This window comes from Tasmannia lanceolata, unplaced genomic scaffold, assembly GCF_043159265.1.
Source record: "Tasmannia lanceolata isolate RefF3 unplaced genomic scaffold, GAP_Taslan_0.1 ptg000013l, whole genome shotgun sequence".
In the NCBI taxonomy this organism is placed as follows: domain Eukaryota; kingdom Viridiplantae; phylum Streptophyta; class Magnoliopsida; order Canellales; family Winteraceae; genus Tasmannia; species Tasmannia lanceolata.
In genome coordinates this window covers 48801675-48809051 of record NW_027518690.1, presented here as the reverse complement: position 1 = coordinate 48809051, position 7377 = coordinate 48801675, and the positions used below count along the sequence as shown (strand labels likewise).

The 7377-nt window shown below is 42.8% G+C and overlaps 1 long non-coding RNA gene across 1 annotated transcript; it reads left to right on the top strand.

Moving 5' to 3' along the window:
- The first annotated feature begins 4040 nt into the window (after positions 1–4040).
- On the top strand, positions 4041–4770 carry LOC143889710 (uncharacterized). Its single transcript, XR_013254906.1, has 2 exons — positions 4041–4414; positions 4539–4770. It is a non-coding gene; the product is annotated as an uncharacterized LOC143889710 (long non-coding RNA).
- Positions 4771–7377: the final 2607 nt, after the last annotated feature.

Below are 7377 nucleotides of genomic sequence, written 5' to 3'. Positions count from 1 at the left end.
CCGTGGTCTACTTTTCTGATCTATTCGAAAGTCTATGATTATTGATGAACAAAATCAGTGTCGCCAGTTGTATCCTTCCCATATGATTGGTCAAGTTTATCCCTGTTATTTCATTATTCAGGATCATCTTCACTCTTTTCTGATCTTATCCTATCTGTGATCAGGTTGAATCATGTCGAACAAAGTGATGAAGGTTTGGATAAGTGAGTCAATTCAAGCTCTCCCGCGTGAACATACAGAGTGGAGTATGGCCGACAGGTTCATCAGCACGTTTAATCATTTGAGCGCATCCGGTGTGAACTGGCAATTTCTTCGAGCAGCTGCAAAACTTTGGGATCCTATTCTTCATGTTTTTCAATTGGGTCCCTTTGAAATCTGTCCTATATTCGAGGATTGGTGCGCCCTGTTAGAACTCCCACTTGAGGGACTCTGGATCCAACCTTTGAGTATAGCGTCTCCTCGTTCTCTTTTTTGTAAGCTTTTCGAGAACAAAACTGTTGATGCTATACCCTATTTCAAGGAAACGTACGTGCAATTCAATGACCTCATTGAGCGTTTTTCTAAAAGCATTGACCCTACCGATTCCCATTTTTAAAATTGTCGGCGCAATGCTTTAATCTTTGGTGTCCTTGCACGTCACGTTATCCGTGAAGACTCCAGTATTGCCCCAGTGACTTTACTGAGTGTGGTCGATCAAATTAGCGAAGGAAGGAATCCTGTCCCAATCATGCTAGCGGAAACCTTCTCTGGGCTGGATCTTATTGCTCGGCAAGAGGTTAAAGATAACTTCCATGGGTGTGTCAAACTGCTTTATCTGTGGCTTTGTGAAAAACTCACCATCCTTCGGCCGCGGAGCTCCCTTCAGTACACCCTCAAGGATCACCTTTCGTGGCAACCAATGGCCAATAAACCCAAATCCATTGATGAGTGGCATAATTGGTTGCAGCACGTGGAGAAGGATCAATTCCACTGGGTGAGTCATTCATGTTTATACGTTATCACTAGTACTTACCCACACCCATTTGTGTATCTTATGGGTTTGGAGAAGTCAACCTTTTATGCACCCACTCGTTTACTTTACCAGATCACGGGAAATCCATGTCCTCCCGGATTTGTAAATCCTCCTCCTTGCGAAAAGCTTACTCCCGATCTCATAAAGTCTATTGTAGCTGCTTGGGGAAACAAGGTTACATATAAGAGATTTGCTTTATCATCTAAGGTCCATCGGAAAGAGTTACCAGAAGAGCCCGTGAACAAGAGAGCTCGGATTGAGGAACCTTGAAGATCTATATCATGTTTTGTTTTTTTTGTTTTTTTTTTCTGCATTTCACATCATTGTCAGTCTGCTTATCCAGCTGTGATCAGAGAACAATAGTTTTCATCCTTTGTAATCACAATTTGAATTTTGTTAATGAAAATGTGTTTTCCATTTCTCTTGTTATGGTTTGATCAGAATAGTTTATCTTGATTATCAAATTTTTAATCTAGTGTTTTTACTTCCATCTCAGGATTCTTGATTGAGCAACCATTGCTCCTAAGAAAATCCTCGTTTCAAAATCAACCTGGTCCCGTCAGTCCGCTGATTCCAGGCTGAGTCGATTTTCTTCTTCACCAATTTCTTTTACCTCCCCTGCATTACCTTTTTCTAATCTCCAGGAAATTCCTTCACCCGTCCAATTTGCACCTGAACCCATGGCGGAAAACGGAAATAATGCCCTTGACACCAATGAGATGATGAAAATTATCCTTGCACAATTAGGCACCATGAATGAGGAGATTGCTCGCTTGAAAACTGATAGAAGTTCTACTTCTAAGGAGCAAGCACCCCAACACCCTTCTGTTATACCTCTTCCCCCTCCTGCAATGGCTAGGCCTGCAGTTTTGAATGACGATGATGATATCGAAGATGAACAGTATGCAGAGCATAATTGTCTCCCTCATCTGGAGAGAGACAATGAGGGCAGAGCGATGGCAGACAGAATAGACAAGCTAACTAAGGAAATGGAGAACATCAAGTTCCAAGGCCCGAAAAAGCTAAATATGGCCGATTTCATGATATATCCAGGAGTCACACTGCCTCCTAGATTCAAAGTGCCGGATATGGATAAATATGATGGGACAGGTTGTCCTAGAAGCCATTTGATGTCCGTGCTTCCACTTCTGCAACAGCATGGTCTATCTCCGGAGCAGATTGCTCTTTTGTTTCCCAGATCTTTGATCGGAGTGGCTAAGAAATGGTTCTTGAGCCTAAAGTCTGAAGAGATCCGAACCTTGGAAGATATTGCCAATAGGTTCGTCGAACAATTCTCTATGGAAGAGGGGATCGACGTAACCAAGAGGGATCTTAAGGCTTTGAAACAAGGCCATAATGAAACTTTTACTTCCTTCATCCGCAGATGGAGAAGGAAAGCCGCGCAGATGACTCATCGTCTGGCAGATGAGGATCAAATTAAAATTGTTGTGAAGAATTTGTCTCCACAATATTATCATCACATGGCCATCCAGTACTTTCTTGATTTCAATCACCTCATCAAGACGGGAACCCAAATAGAAGATGCACTGTCTAAGGGTTTGAGATCGAGAGTTCCTTCTGATTCAAGAGAAGGAAAAAGACCTATGGTTGCACCTAAAGAGGTTCACAATATGAATACTGCCCCGCCAGCACGGAGAGTAAATTTTGGCGAAGGTAGCCCAGAGAGGAAAGAGCCAAGACGATTTGATCCTTTGCCGTATTCCTTGTCAGTAGCATTGAAGAAGCTGTTGAGAGACAAGAAGATTGAGCTGTTAGAGCCTAGGGAAGCTCCGAATCCTCTCCCGAGGTATTGGAGGAAGGATTACTACTGCGAATATCATCAGGGTGTCGGACATACTGATAGATGTATGTCCTCAGACATGAAGAAGAGAACAGCGAAAGAATCCCCTATGTTTTAAGGCTAGAAGATGAAGACTTATCACTTCTGGATGATCAATGTGATGAGCTCCGCCATGTCACACGTGGTGGACGAGTCTTCAAACCAGCTGAGCTCAGAGTTGAAAATCCCGCTGAGGTTGCAAGAGGGGTTGACCATCAGAAGCAAAAGCAAAAACTTGTTGAAGAGGAAGATAATAACTTGCTGAATCAGCTTAAGAAAACCCAAGCTAATGTTTCAATTTGGGGTTTACTGATGGCGTCGCCGAAGCACAGACAGGTTGTGCTCCATGAGCTGAATTCATCCCAAGTATCAGTTGAGATTACTCCTGATGAACTGGTCAGTTTAGTGGCCGTAACGAGAGTTTCACAGGATTTGTCTTTTACTGACGAAGACCTCCCTCCAGAAGGAAGAGACCATGTTCGCCCTCTCCGAATCACCATAATTTGCAACAAAAAGAGAGTGCCGGAAGTCTTGATTGATAATGGGTCAGCTTGAACGTTTGCCCATTAAATACTGCAACTACCTTAGGGTTTGAACCAACAGATTTCATACCATCTGAGCAAGGTATATTGGCATACGACGGCACTAGAAGGGATGTGATCGGGATATTGGCCACTGAGATCGAAATTGGAGGAGAGACTTTTGAAGTCGAATTCCAAGTGCTCGATATCAAGACCTCTTTCTTTCTTCTCCTGGGCCGACCTTGGCTGCATAAGGTCGGAGTTATTCCTTCGACATTACATCAGAAACTGAAGTTCATCCGGAATAATAGAGTGATTACAGTACGGGGAGATCCAGAGCCTGAAATTGGGCAGATAACTGCCGAATCAGTTGATGAAAGTGCCAAGGATGTCAGCTTGACAGGATTCTCATTAGAGGTCTCTACTATAACTATGGCGGAAGCCATGAAGGAGGAAATTATGTTTTTAACAAGCACCAATGTTAATGTCGCGAGGATGATGCGACGATTTGGTTATGTCCCAGGAACTGGCCTGGGAAGAAATCTGCAAGGCCTGACTGAATGGCCATTAATGAAGGCAATAAATGGATTATTCGGGTTAAGATATCAGCCTACTCGAAAGGAAGTCCAAGAAATGAAGGCTTACATGTTGAGATGGACATGCCGCCGCCGGGGTGTTGAGTTTCCAATGGGACCGTTCAGCATGGTCATGAATGGTAGATTCAGAAGGGAAGGGGCTGATTGTCCGTTTTACGGTTTTTCTGAGCCTTGGTATGATGAGACTGGGAAGAAGCTGCCAGGTCTAGAGATTTTCTTTACCGATGAACTGCCGAAGAACTTTTTCTTTGAGCAGATTGCAGAGACAGCTGAATTAGAAGAGCAAGACTCGGATTGGGTTGAAATTTTTGAATCAGAATCCCTAGACTCTTTGTTTCAGGTTGAGGCATCGGTTGTGGCAATGATTGGAAGAGACACACCCTTCATAAACCCAAGAAGCTCCATTACCCCAGCTGAGGGACCTTTGGATAACTGGACCTCACAGGTTATACCCCAAGTATTCTTTCAGTATAGTCCGGTCCCTTCAAAAGAGTCAGTCGTTTCAAAATTTGTGTCAGTTCCTGAGTCCGTCCCAGAGTCTGTCATTTCTAACTTTTCTTTTGATGCAGGTACTATAGAGGTCGGGTCTACTTCTGAAGTGGGTGACGAGTCTATTCTTGGTGGCGTAGAGTCCGAATTTGAGGACGTCCTCGTTGATTCTTTGTCTGTACATGTTTCCCATTGTGTCGATACTGATGTCGACTTATTTTTTCATTCTGTTTCAGAGTCTGTAAAGCCCGGTGGGGGTTATTTTACTGATGTAATCATTGATTCTAATGAAATAAAAGACTCCTTTGCTTACATTCCTGTACTTGTCTCTTCTACTGATTCTGCTTCTAAATCTGATCAAATAACTAATAATAAGAATCAAGACTCCCCATCTAATGAGGTAACCGACGAAACTCCCCTTGAAATCAAATATATGATTCAACAAGAGGAGAATCGCCGAGCTAAACCACTTGAAGAGAAAATTGAAACTGTAAATATAGGTGATGAGACCTTAATTCGGGAGATACGGATTGGCAAAATTTTATCTCCTGAGGAGCGTGAAGAATTAATCACATTGCTAAAAGAGTTTAAGGAGGTTTTTGCTTGGTCTTACGACGACATGCCAGGATTGAGTGAGGACATTGTCCAGCACAAATTACCTCTAATCCCGGGCATCAAGCCTAAGAAGCAAAAACTCCGGAAACTTAAAACAGAATGGGAGTTGAAAGTTCATGACGAGGTTAAGAAACTACTCGAAGTGAAATTCATCGAAGTAGTTGAGTACCCTGAATGGCTTGCAAATATTATACCTGTGCCCAAGAAAGATGGAAAAGTCAGGATGTGTGTCGATTTCAGAGATTTGAACAAGGCAAGCCGAAAGATGATTTTCCGCTTCCGAACATTGATCTCTTGGTTGACAATACCGCTAGACATGCACTCTTATCCTTTATGGATGGATTCTCAGGGTATAACCAAATCAAAATGGCGCCTGAGGACATGATGAAGACGGCATTTATTACTCAGTGGGGGACATATTGCTACAGAGTGATGCCATTTGGTCTCAAGAATGCTGGTGCCACCTATCAGAGGGCCGCGACTACTCTTCTTCATGACATGATTCATAAGGAGGTCGAGGTCTATGTAGATGACATGATTGTCAAAGGCAGGACTCGGCCAGAGCATACAGTCGCTCTGAGAAAGTTCTTTGAGCGAATCCGAAAGTTTCAGCTTCGCTTGAACCCTAATAAATGTGTATTTGGGGTCACGTCAGGGAAGTTGCTTGGATTCATGGTCAGTGAAAGAGGAATCGAAGTGGACCCTCAGAAGATCAAGGCTATCCAAGAAATGCAACCACCAAAGACAGAAAAGCAGATTCGTGGATTCCTTGGCAAAGTGCAATACTTGAGGAGATTCATATCTCATTTAACTATGACGTGTGAACCCATCTTCAAGTTATTGAAAAAGAATTCCTCTAAGAAATGGAATGAAGAATGTCAGGAAGCATTTGAAAAAGTCAAGCAATGTTTGTCTTTGCCTCCTGTCTTATCCCCGGTCATTCCTGGTCAACCGTTGTTGATGTATTTGTCCATCACGGATACAGCAATGAGTTGTATGCTTGCTCAGCAGGAGGCAGAGTCTAAGAAAGAAAAGCCCATCTACTATATCAGTAAGAAAATGCTAGAGTATGAAATCAAATACACTGTTTTGGAAAAGACATGTTTAGCATTGGTTTGGGCAACTCAAAGGCTTAGACATTATCTTCTGTCGAACAAGATATTTTTGCTCTCACGGATGGATCCGTTGAAGTATTTGTTCGAAAAACCCGCTCTTACTGGAAGAACAGCCAGATGGTTGCTATTATTGTCTGAGTTTGACATCACTTATGTCACTCAGAAATCAATTAAGGGACGGATAATTGCTGAGCAGCTGGCTGATGCTCCTGTTGAAGAGAATGCTTTTCTGAAAGCTGATTTTCCTGATGAAGAGATATGGACATTGAAGAAGAGATTCCGAGTTCCAAGTGGCTTATGTACTTTGACGGAGCTGTCAATAATCATGGTCAAGGAATAGGGGCAGTTTTGGTATCTCCAAAAAAGGAGTACATCCCGATATCTATCAAGTTGCAGTTTGAATGCACCAATAATATGGCAGAATATGAAGCATGCATCGCAGGACTTGAGGCAGCTTTGGCTTTGCAAATTCAAGACATCGATGTGTTCGGAGATTCAATCCTGATTATTTGTCAAATAAATGGGGATTGGAAAACGAAAGAGGCAAGGTTGATCTCATATCACACTTATCTCGCATCTTTGGTCGGGAAGTTTAGGAATGTCACCTTTACTCATTTGTCGAGGACAAGAAATCATTTTGCTGATGCTCTAGCCACTCTGGCTTCAATGTTGGACATTTCTGCAACGATGGAGGTTCAGCCTTTAGCTGTGAGGTTGCAATGGGCTCCCGCGCATGTAAATGCCATTGAGATATCAGTGCGATGTCCAGATGGAAAACCGTGGTATACTGATATCCGAAATCTCATTTCAGGCAATGGACATCCCCCTGAAGCTTCTAGCAAAGAGAGAAAAACTCTTCAGAGATTCGCCGCTAACTTCATCATTTGTGGTGAAGAATTGTACAGAAGATCCTTTGATGGGATTCAGCTTCTGTGTGTTGATGAAGATCAGACTGCAGAGCTCATAGAGCAAACACATGAAGGTGTTTGTGGTCCTCACAGGAACGGTAAAATATTGTCAAGAAAAATCCTTAGACTTGGTTTCTATTGGCCCTCAATGGAAACAGATTGTTTCGCATTCGTGAAGAAATGTCATAAATGTCAAGTCTATGCGAATCTTATTCATGTGCCTCCGTCAGAGCTGCATTCTATGACCTCGCCATGGCCATTCTCAGTATGGGGAATTGATA